The 12,899-nt window shown below is 36.8% G+C and overlaps 1 long non-coding RNA gene across 1 annotated transcript in view; it reads left to right on the top strand.

Annotated features, from left to right (window-relative positions):
• LOC129643940 (uncharacterized) overlaps window positions 1-12,899 on the top strand; it is a 74,913-nt gene that overhangs the window by 16,077 nt on the left and 45,937 nt on the right. The window lies entirely within an intron of this gene.

Here is a 12,899-nt window from a genome sequence, read left to right as displayed (position 1 = left end):
TCCCCAGGAGGCGCAGGACCGTGAGGAGCATCTTCCCTGAAAACCCTCATGCAGAACACCATGGATCCCTTTTCTACCGAGGACATAGTGCTTAGACAGAATGCCGCGATTGCTGGATGAGATCGCAGAGGCCCTTGAAGCTTCCAGCCCAAATATCTCCGTAGCTAACGCTATGCCCAAGACCTGCGGGAGTCCGGAGCGAAAGCGTCCTTTGATTGACAAGTCTTTGGGCAACAGCTGCCAGTCAACCCCCACAGCCTAAGGAAGACGCCGTACTTGCTCGGCCTCATTGTGCTGAAGCGCGAATTTTAGCTGCGGGCAGGTTTCTGCTCCCTCCACAACTCGCTTCCAGTAGGTTCCAAGCTGCCTGCCTTTGCAACGGACAGAGAGACTCACACAGTTGGGCGGGGGTTTCTCCAAGCAGGAGGGAGGTGTCCTCAAAGGAACCTGAAGGTGTTGGGTCCAGGGAAGGGAACCAATAGAAAATGAACACCTTGGAGTCTGTGTTGGCCGTTTTACATTTTGTTATCTTTTATCTTGTATCTAAATATTAGCAACCTCTGCTAATATTTTTTATTTATTACTTTATGTTCACATTTCTTACCTCTTGGCTTCCTCTGACAAACCTCGTCAAGTTGGGAGCACAGGCATGACCATTCCCATTGAGAGATAAGGAAATAGAAACCTTGAGGAGTGACTTGTCCAAGGTCACCAAGCCATTTTGTGGTGGGATCAATACTATTTACACTCGTTTTTAGGTCTTATTATTTATTGTTTAGTTTTCTTATCAGATTTTGACAGCCTCCCCGCATCCTCCCTGTGACTGTACATTTGTGGAAATGTAGAAACAAGTCTCTCTTCTTCCTGTCAAAGGTTTTTGAAATGGCAATGAGACCTTGCAATTATTTGAACTGTAGGTGGGGAGAAACTGGTATCTCTTGCAGATGCATCTATAACCATTAAAAATCATTTTAAATGATATATGTAATATAACCACACACATCTTTTCACCCCCCAAATGGAGCATAGGTGTTTTTTTTTTTTTTTTAATACAAACAGAATATTCTCAAAACTTAACTAGATCACAAATAAAGATCCACCCTTTTCTTTTTTCTTTTTCATTTATTTTTTTAAGCTTTTTATTTTGCATTGGAGTATAGCCAGTTCGGAGAAGGCAATGGCACCCCACTCCAGTACACTTGCCTGGAAAATTCCATGGATGGAGGAGGCTGGTGGGCTGCAGTCCATGGGGTCACTAAGAGTCAGACACGACTGAGCGACTTCACTTTCTCTTTTCACTTTCATGCATTGGAGAAGGAAATGGCAACTCACTCCAGTGTTCTTGCCTGGAGAATCCGAGGGACGGGGGAGCCTGGTATGCTGCCGTCTCTGGGGTCGCACAGAGTCGGACACGACTGAAGTGACTTAGCATAGCATAGCATAGCCAGTTAGCATTGTTGTGATAATTTCAGGTGAACAGCAAAGAGACATACATGTACATGTATCCATTCTCCCCCAGTGTCCTCTCCTATTCAAGCTGCCATATAACAATGAGCAGAGTTGCATGTGCTATACAATAGGTCCTTGCTGGTCATTCATTGTCAACACTGTTTTTTCTAGATGGACACATTTTAAGTGGCAGAAATTATAAATAGCACATTTCCCCTTGATTGATAGAGCACAATTAAAAATTTAAGAATGTGTTAAACCTAGATTAAAGGGAAGCACAAATGGGAAACTACAAACTCTTTAGAAACAGAAGAAAACAAAAATCCTACATAAAATCAGGAGAGTATAAAAAAGCTATACAATCTTCAATGTATTTATTGCAAAACAACATACAAACCAAGAAACTTAGAAGAAATTGCAAAAAATTATGTTAATTCATTGAAAATAAAAATAGAAATTAATAAAATGGAAAAATAAAAAGCAAGGCAAATTGATCAAAAAAAGAAAAATCTTTTATTGAAAAGATAAAGAAAAAAATCAAGAAACAAAAATACAAGCCTCATTTAAAAAAGAAAGATGGTATACAACCACAGGTGAGTAGGATATTAAAAACAAAATAACAGACAATGTTTTTTGCCCTCAAGGAGGAGCCTCCCTTTGTGCTGATAACTAGAAATTGTGAGGTAACAAATGGTTAAGTCGTACCACAGCTTATGGAAAGTGGAATAAGGTTTGAAGAAGTAGGCAAAATTGTTTAGCATGTAATAGTGTAAGAATATAAAGTAATTCTAATTGTATCAACTGAATTTTGAACCAGGCCTTTCATCATGATTATCATAAAGCAGTTGTTGAATAACTGAAGAACACATGTGTGCTAGAGTAGAAAACTTTATAAAGTACTAAAAGTTAAAAGACTCTATGCCTTCCAGGTTACCTGGGAGGTTTGAGGACAGAAATTACAGGGAAGGGAATAGGATCACTTTGTAAAAGCTGTATTTATGACCCAGAAAGATCGTTTGGAAATGATCTCTGGAGTTCAGAACACCGGGAAGGAGAAAGGGCTTGATGTGAGAATCCACTGAAAATAACCAGCCGTCAGTTATCCAGCCTTGTACATATCTGCTGAGGATGGTCTTACCTCTAGGGAACCAAAATTAACAGCCTGAGATGTGAGTTTTCCCAAGCTCCAAACCTGCCCAGGATGGTGTGGTAGAAAGAGTATGTACTTTGGGGCAAAGTCTGGGTTCTATTTAACAGCTTTTCTACTAAGAAACTGTGGTGGTGGTAGTTTAGTCCCTAAACCATGTCCAGCTCTTTGTGACCCGTGGATTGTAAGCTGCCATGCTCCCCTGTCCTTGGGATTTTCCAGGCAAGAATACTGGATTGGGCTGCCATGCCCTTCTCCAGGGGATCAGGAAGATCCAAGGATCTAACGTGGGTCTCTTGCATTGGAGCAGATTCTTTACAGTCTGAGCCACCAGGGAAGCCCAAGAAACTCTGTATTCTGAGACAAATTGTCTAATATTTCTAAGTTTTAGTTTTCTTATCTATGATGTGCAAATTATATTGCCTCCATGGGGTTCTTTTGAAAAATTAAAAGAGCCTGTGTTTATAAAGTACTTGTATAGTTCTCTATCTTCCCTACTCCCTGTTCACCCCCTCTCCCCTGTGCTGATACCTCCCCCCTTCTCTAAACATCATCTTTCAGGATATTCTCTTCTGTCCATTGACATGTTTCCTATTTTGTCAATAGGACTCTACCTTCCTTCCCTTCCTTTCAGTGACCTAGGTACCCCCTCTATGACTCCTCAGCAATCAGGAATCCAAACATCATGATTGAGTACCTTTGGAATCTAAATCTGAATCTAAAAATAACTCACCCTTCTCTTATAAGATGGATGGCAAAAGCAGGATTGCCCTTCTTCCCTCCCTTCTTTTCTTCTTAATTAATATACATTTTGAGTTCCTATGTGGCTATACTCTAGCAACATGAGTGTCATTGTGCCAACTCACTGATTACAGTTTAACAGCGATGCAGTGCTTCAGTTGAAGTCTTTAATGGAAAGATTCTGACATTTAGCCATTCCTAGATTTAATATTAGGATAAAGATCATAATAAGAATCAGTAGTTTGTTCTAAATATTGGAAAAGCAGTATTTCATTAAGGTACTAATTGCCTGTCCCATTAATCATCAACAAACATATGAGATATATCATAATAGGCACAATTATGACCTTAAAAGGCTATTCTTAGCAATAAAGATACCCCAAGAGAACAATACAGAAATTCCCAGAGCAGCAGTGAGATCAATTTAACTGAAGATTTTCTGAAGCATCTATTCTTAAGCAGCATCAAACACTGTCTTTTCATACAATGTCCTAGGTATAACTGCATCAATGTGGATAAGACAGAGAAGACAATGAAAAGTCAAAGGAATTGAGAGAAAATAATAAGGCTCCAACCAGCTATATCAGCATCAAGTTTCTGCTTTTAGGTATTAACTCTTGTTCTCTTTTATTTATCTTATTATCAGGAGGGGGAAAAGAAAAAAAAAAAAGTAACATATATTTAAAAGCAAGAACAGAAGTTTGAAGCAAATTTTATTTACTTCCTTCTGGTTTGCTTTTATGGTGTGGAGATTAACCCTTCCTTATTTCGTTTAAACCTTGTAAATTAGCACCACTTATTTTTATTGTTGTGTGACAAAAAAAAGTTGCCTGCCATTTTAGTAAACAATATTGCACCCCATCAGTCATGGGAGTCTGCCCATTGGTGTGCCCTGAGGGGAATTCAGGATGGAGAAAAACAGGATACTGGCTCTAGATAATTAAGATGCATAATAAAGAAATAATTTCAATGACTACAGATTCTTGCATCTTCCCGTGGGTAGAAAAGCACTAGAATCATTACCTTGAGATGTGTGCTTTTGTTTGTTGTTTGTGATTAACAGTAATCTTTTGATGTTCTACTACTTTTTCCCCTCCACAGCAAAAACTCATAAACGGAGACTCCTGTCTTACCTCTTAGGCTTCCCTGGTGGCTCAGACAGTAAAGCATCTGCCTGCAATGTGGGAGATATGGGTTAGACCCCTGGGTCAGGAAGATCCCCTGGAGAAGGAAATGGCAACCCACTCCAGTATTCTTGCCTGGAAAATCCCATGGGTAGAGGAGCCTGGTAGACTACAGTCGATGGGAATACAAAGAGTCAGACAGGACTGAGCGACTTCACTTTCACTTTCACTCTTTGGAACAATTCCAAGGAACTGTCTGAGAGGTTGCCTTCCCAGGCAATAGTCATCAATAAGGTCACCAAATAAATCATAGCTTGCAACTTTTAGGTTGTGTGTTTCTTGTTTTTATTTTTATTTTTCAGTTGACAGTGGAATACTCTCCCAGAGCAGAACTCTTTATAACACTCAATAGATTTATAAAGGTATTTGAAGGGATTGTCATATGTTAATGAATCTGACATATTTTATTTTTTAACTTTTTATTTTGTATTGCGGTATAGCCAATTAACAATGTTGTGATAGTTTTAGGTGAACAACGAGGGGAATCAGCCATACATATACATGTATCTAGTCTCCTCCAAACTCCCCTCCCATCCAGGCTGCCACATGATGTTGAGTGGAGTTCCATGTGCTATATAGTAGGTCTTTGTTGGTTATGTATTTTAAATATAGCAGTGTTTTTAGTCTTCACTGAGTTACCAACTAGCTATACATTTTGGCTAAACCAGCTAACTAACTTCTCCAGAACCATATCACAATTAATCAAGTACTTGAATAGATTATTGGAATACATTAATCAACTAAAGGAACCAATCTCCAATTATCTGCTAGCTACTACAAAGTCCCTTTTCTAATTTTTATATTTATTCTTTTTTTTTTTTTTCAGAATAAGTAGATAATTCTGTTTTCCTGGTAAATGGAAAACATTTTTTCCCCCTCTTCTGGCTATGTTCATATAAAAATGCACCTGTTAGTCCTCATTACTATCAATTCTTTTGTTTCAATTTTCCTTTATCAACATTTTATTTTCTTCATTAATTAGGACTGTTAGGTTAAAAACAAATAAAACAGGGAAGTTGTATGACTGGAGTCCTTGACCTGTCTGCAAAACTTCAAAAGAGTAATAATAATGATAATAATGACTATCATTTATTGAGCTGCTACCAAGGTTTTCCTTAATCATCTGTTTTTCTTGCTACAAATTTGCAAGGTAGCTTTTATTTCATTTTTATAGACAATAAACCAAGAATCAGGGAGGTGGTAACTTTCCTAAGGTGATGCAATTATAAGACTTGGATGCCAAAGCCTGGCTTTTTACCCTATACTCTTAGTTCACTTTATACAATTTCTCCATGATTTCTCAAATGTCTTTTTTTCCTGATACTTTTCTCAAAGAAAGTGGCTGTGTTGTGCTGTGTGTTAAGAGAACCAATGTTGGAGCCAAGCCTCCCATGTTTAAATCCCAACTTGACCACTTAACTTTTGTGAACAAGGCCACCTAACTTAAATCTCTCTAAAGCCTCAGTTTCCTCATCTGCCATAAAGGATAATAACCATATTGAATTATTTAAGTTAATATACAGAAAGCATGTAGAAAAATAAATGTCCCATAAGTGTGCATTACTACTGTTCAGAGAATTCAATGAGATTATAACTCAGTATCTGGCCCTTAGACAACACTTAATACAACAATTTCATTTTTAAAAGCATTTTATTTTAATAACATATATAGTTTTTTTTTTAATTTTATTTTATTTTTAAACTTTACATAATTGTATTAGTTTTGCCAAATATCAAAATGAATCCGCCACAGGTATACATGTGTTCCCCATCCTGAACCCTTCTCCCTCCTCCCTCCCCATTCCATCCCTCTGGGTTGTCCCAGTGCACCAGCCCCAAGCATCCAGTATCGTGCATCGAACCTGGACTGGCAACTCGTTTCATACATGATATTTTACATGTTAATCTTCCCACCCTCTCTCACAGAGTCCATAAGACTGTTCTATACATCAGTGTCTCTTTTGCTGTCTCATACACAGGGTTATTGTTACCATCTTTCTAAATTCCATATATATGCGTTAGTATACTGTATTGGTGTTTTTCTTTCTGGCTTACTTCACTCTGTATAATAGGCTCCAGTTTCATCCACCTCATTAGAACTGATTCAAATGTATTCTTTTTAATGGCTGAGTAATACTCCATTGTGTATATGTACCACTGCTTTCTTATCCATTCATCTGCTGATGGACATCTAGGTTGCTTCCATGTCCTGGCTATTATAAACAGTGCTGCGATGAACATTGGGGTACACGTGTCTCTTTCCCTTCTGGTTTCCTCAGTGTGTATGCCCAGCAGTGGGATTGCTGGATCATAAGGCAGTTCTATTTCCAGTTTTTTAAGGAATCTCCACACTGTTCTCCATAGTGGCTGTACTAGTTTGCATTCCCACCAACAGTGTAAGAGGGTTCCCTTTTCTCCACACCCTCTCCAGCATTTATTACTTGTAGACTTTTGGATCACAGCCATTCTGACTGGTGTGAAATGGTACCTCATAGTGGTTTTGATTTGCATTTCTCTGATAATGAGTGATGTTGAGCATCTTTTCATGTGTTTGTCAGCCATCTGTATGTCTTCTTTGGAGAAATGTCTATTTAGTTCTTTGGCCCATTTTTTGATTGGGTCATTTATTTTCTGGAGTTGAGCTGTAGGAGTTGCTTGTATATTCTCGAGATTAGTTGTTTGTCAGTTGCTTCATTTGCTATTATCTTCTCCCATTCTGAAGGCTGTCTTTTCACCTTGCTAATAGTTTCCTTTGATGTGCAGAAGCTTTTAAGGTTAATTAGGTCCCATTTATTTATTTTTGCTTTTATTTCCAATATTCTGGGAGGTGGGTCATAGAGGATCCTGCTGTAATGTATGTCAGAGAGTGTTTTGCCTATGTTCTCCTCTAGGAGTTTTATAGTTTCTGGTCTTACATTGAGATCTTTAATCCATTTTGAGTTTATTTTTGTGTATGGTGTTAGAAAGTGTTCTAGTTTCATTCTTTTACAAGTGGTTGACCAGAGTTCCCAGCACCACTTGTTAAAGAGATTGTCTTTAATCCATTGTATATTCTTGCCTCCTTTGTCAAAGATAAGGTGTCCATATGTGCGTGGATTTATCTCTGGGCTTTCTATTTTGTTCCATTGATCTATATTTCTGTGTTTGTGCCAGTACCATACTGTCTTGATAACTGTGGCTTTGTAGTAGAGCCTGAAGTCAGGTAGGTTGATTCCTCCAGTTCCATTCTTCTTTCTCAAGATCGCTTTGGCTATTCAAGGTTTTTTGTATTTCCATACAAATTGTGAAATTATTTGTTCTAGCTCTGTGAAGAATGCTGTTGGTAGCTTGATAGGGATTGCATTGAATCTATAGATTGCTTTGGGTAGTATACTCATTTTCACTATATTGATTCTTCCAATCCATGAACATGGTATATTTCTCCATCTGTTAGTGTCCTCTTTGATTTCTTTCACCAGTGTTTTATAGTTTTCTATATATAGCTCTTTAGTTTCTTTAGGTAGATATATTCCTAAGTATTTTATTCTTTCCGTTGCAATGGTGAATGGAATTGTTTCCTTAATTTCTCTTTCTGTTTTCTCATTATTAGTGTATAGGAATGCAAGGGATTTCTGTGTGTTGATTTTATATCCTGCAACTTTACTATAGTCATTGATTAGTTCTAGTAATTTTCTGGTGTAGTCTTTAGGGTTTAATAACATATATAGTTTTAAACTACTCTTTCAGGAATATGATTAGGTTCTTCCTTCCTTCCTTTCATTGCTCCCTTTCCCTTTGTAACTATCATTCCCTATCTTTTGCTCCTCCCTTTTTGTGCCGATAACTAGGACTTACTCAACTCTACTATTGACAAACCATTTTTTTTTTCCAAAGAGACCCATTGTTTACCCTAATGTGTCAGACCAACATAAATATACTTTAACTCAGTATCACATATTCAGGGACAGAGCTATTTATTTCCCTCATCTTTTTAAAAGACTTTTGCTAAAACAGTAGTTGATAAAAAATAAGAATGTTCAGGTTTTAAAAGGAAAAATTAGCTTAAATGTGAAAACTTTCTATTTTATGAGTAAGAAAAGTTGATTGAATACAATAATGATAGAACTCTCAGTATCTGAAAAACAGATTTGTCTAATGTGGCTGTGTTAGGGTTCTCCAAGAAACACAACCAATTATCTATTGATCTGTCAAGATATTTAGTTTAAGGAATTGGCTTATTCAGGATTCTGGAGGCCGAGGAGTCCCCATATCTAAGGCTGGCAAACTGGAGACTCAGGAGAACCGATGGTGTAAATTCCAGTCCAAAAGCTGGCAAGCTTGGGACTCAAAAAGAGTTAAATTTTTTTTTTAATTGGGGGATAATTGCTTTACAATTCTGTGTCGGCTTCTGAATCAGCCATAAGTATACACATGTCCCCTCTCTCTTGAACCTCCTCCCCACTCCCCACCCCATCCCATCCATCTAGATAGTCACATAGTACTATGTTAAGCTCCCTGTGTTATACAGCAACTTCCCACTAGCTATCTATTTTACATATGGTAATGTATATGTTTCACTGCTACTCTCTCAATTCATCCCCGACCCCTTGTCTAGCTGTGTCCAAAGTCTGTTCTCTATGTCTGCATCTCTCTTCCTGTCCTGCAAATAAGTTCATCAGTACCATTTTTCTAGATTCAGCATCCCACTACTGGGCATACACCCTAAGAGCTGATTTTTTAGTTCAGGTCTGTAGACAGGAAAAGATTGACCTGCAGCTCAAGCTGTCAGGCAGGAAGAGTTTTACCTCTTACTCAGCTTTTTTGTTCTATTGGTCCTCAACTGATTGGATGAAGCCTCAAAAGAATCTGCAATAGAGAGGGCAATCTGCTTTACTTAAGTCTACAGATTCTAAGGTTAATCTCACCTAGAAACACCCTCACAGACAAACTGATATTAATAATAAATGTTTGAGTAAATTTCTGGGCATCCTATGGTCCAGTCAAGTAGATACATAAAATTGATCATCACAGTGGCCAAAAATTTTGATTGATCCAACCACTGCTTTTGACTTTGACATAAGACTGCATCTTTTCCAGAATAAGCATAGTTCACCCATCCTTTGCTAAGGGATTTATTGCTTCTTTTAAGGCTTTTGATTTGATTTCTCTTCTTATATTTAATTAATTGAGTAAGACTCTTTAGCTATAATGAATAACTGTGTAATAAGAAAGTGAAGAATCTTATACCATCATTGCCTGCTCCCTGTTGAGTGAGTTGTCTGACATCTTCAACAAAACCTCTTTCTCTGACTCTTATGCACTATGAAAATTCACAGCTGTTCTAGTATCTTGACATTTTTCTGTAGAGAATTTGACATTCATTGTAAAGTTATTTTTAATGACTGTCAAGTTAAACTTAGGGGCCAGGGATAAAAAGAACAAATCCAGAGTGAAAATAAAACACAAGAAAATAAGGCAACAAGAAAATGCATATGTCAAGAGTAAACAACAGGAAATGAAGCTTATGGAAACACAATGGCAACTGAAAATGAAGACATGGTCCTTTTTGGTTCATCTGCCCCAGTTTTTAATATCTGATCTGTGACCTGTAGTTGAAATTTGTATGATTTTTTTTTGGAGGACATCAGGGAAATTTAGTGAAGCCTCTCACAAACCATGTATTAATCACCTAAGAAATTCTTCCCAGCAGGTCTAGACTTTTAAATATCAGGCAGACACAGCATGCATCTGTGTAAATTAAAACAGAATCCCACCAAACTAGCCACTGAAAGTTTATATTGACTTCCTCATCTTTCTACAATGGCTGTAGCTTTCTTCTGTTATATATATATTTTTAAAAAACAGCATTGTGATATAAGTTGCATACCATTTAAGTCACTCATTTATAAGATGAACTTCAGTGGTTTTTAGTGAGTTCACAGAGCTGTGCAACCATCATTACTAATTCCAGAATATTTTCATGACCCCAAGAAGGAATTTCATATTTTTTAATCGTCACCTCCAACCCTAGGCAACTACTACTTAGCTTTCTGACCCTATGGTTTGCCTATTCTGGACATTTCATGTAAGTAGAATCATGCACTTAGTGGTCTTTTGTGACTGGTTTCTTTTATGTGGCATAACATTTTTAAGGTTCATTCATCTTGTACCATTAATCAATTTTCCATTCATTTTTATTTCTGAATAACATTCTATTGTGTGACTACACCATGTTTTATTTATCCATTCATCATTTGATGGGCATTTGTATTGTTTCTACTTTGGGAGTATTATGAACATTTGTGTACATACTTTTCGTAGAGGTATATTTTTATTTCTCTTGTGTATAAACCTAGGAATGGAATGGCTGGGTCATGAGATAACTCTAACTTTCCAAAGTACTACAAAACTATTTTCTAAGTTGGGTGCACAATTTTACATTCCCACTAGTAATGTATGAGGGTTCCAATTTTTTTTACATCCTGGTCAACACTTGCTATTGTTTGTCTTTGTGATTTTAGCCATTCTGGTGTGTGTGTGAAATGATATCTCATTGTGATTTTGATTTGCATTTCCTTAATGAATCATTATACTAAGCAATTTTTCATAAATGTATTCACTATATGTACATCTTTAGACACATGCATATTCAATTTTTTGTTAGTTTTTAAAATTTGGTTATTTAATTGGATCTTTTTATTGTTGAATTGTAAAGAGATTTTCTACATATTTTGGATACAAGTCCTTTGCCAGTATACAATTTGAAGACATTTTCTCCCATCCTGTCACTTGTCTTTTCACTTTCTTGATGGTGTTCTTTGGAGCATAAATGGTTTTTAGTAATCTGATGAAGTCTAATTTGTCTTCTTTTCTTTGATCTGTTGTTCTTTTGGTGTTGAAGATAAGAAAGCATTGCTTAGCCAAGGTAATGAAGATTTCCTCTCATGTTTTCTTCTGGGATTTTTAGAATTTTAGATTTTACATTTAAGTGTATGACCCATTTTGAGTTAATTTTTGTGTAGAGTGTGAGGTAAGTATCCAAATTCATTCGTTTGCATGTGGATGTCAGGCTGTCCCAACATCATTCATTGAAAAGACTACTTTTCTGCATTAAATTTTCTTAGCACCCTTGCCAAATAAGTGTCCATTTGCATGGACTGAATGTTTGTGTCCCCCAAGGGACTTCCCTGATGATCCAGTGATTAAGAATCTCCCTTCCAATGCAGGGGATGTGGGTTCAATCCCTGGTCAGGAAACTAAGATCCCACATGCCACAGGACAATTGAGCCCATGCACCACAACTGGAGAGAAGCCCATGCACCGCAACGGAGATATTGCATGCCACATCAAAGACCCAACACAGCCATAAATAAATTCATAAATATTTTTTAAAAATATGAATGTTTATGTTCCACAACATTCATATTTTGAAATCTAATCCCCAGTGTGGTAGTAGTTGGAATTAAGAACTTTAGGAACTGCTTAGGTAAAGAGGGTGGAATCCTCATGAATGGGGTGAGCACGCTTGTAAGAAGCAGCCAGAAAGCTAAATAGCTATTTTTTTCACCCCCATGAGAACACAGTAAGAAGTCAGAAGTCTGCAGCTTGGAAGAGAGTGCTTTCAAGAGCTCAACCATAATAATACACTGATCTTGGATTTCAGCCTCCAGAATAGTGAGAAATAAATTTCTATTGTTTATAAGCCTCCTAGTTTGATTTTTATTATAGCAGATAATGTAAGAGATTATTTTTGGAGACTCAATTCTATTCCTCTAGTAGCCTTATGCCATATCATACTGTTTTGATTACTGTAGGTTTACTATAAGTTTTGAAATTGGAAAATGTTGGTTTTCCAGTTTTTTTCTCCTCTTTTAAGATTGTTTTGACTATTCTGGATCCCTTACATTTTCATATGAATTTTAGAAGCAGCTGTCAATTTATTTGAAAAAGGCAGCTAAAATTTGATAGGAATTTATATCGCTTTATACAGATTGAATCTACAGATCAATTTGGGGAGTATGCCATCTTAACAATATTAAATCTTCTGATCTATGAACATGAACTGTCTTTCCATTTCTGTAGATCTTTGATTTTTTTCCAAAAATGTCTTGTAATTTTCAGTGTACAAGTCTTATACTTCTTTTATTAAACTCTTATTCTAAGCCCCAAATTTGAATAAAGATTAGTAATGTTCAGGAATTATGTCTTGGTTAACCCAGCATCCTGCTTACCTGATTTAGTGTCCTGAATTGTGTTTGTTGATCCCTGTGCTTACTGAAGTAAATTGAGAAAATACATTTTATAGTTACAGAAAGTTTACAGTATTTTTAATTTTTATTGCAGCATCCCTTTAAGAAAACAGAACAATTATTGACCTATTTAATAAGAAAGTTAACTGA

Source organism: Bubalus kerabau, chromosome 2 (genome assembly GCF_029407905.1).
Source record: "Bubalus kerabau isolate K-KA32 ecotype Philippines breed swamp buffalo chromosome 2, PCC_UOA_SB_1v2, whole genome shotgun sequence".
In the NCBI taxonomy this organism is placed as follows: Eukaryota; Metazoa; Chordata; class Mammalia; order Artiodactyla; family Bovidae; genus Bubalus; species Bubalus kerabau.
The sequence above is the reverse complement of the archived record's forward strand: the minus strand, read 5'-3'. Positions and strand labels throughout refer to the sequence as shown.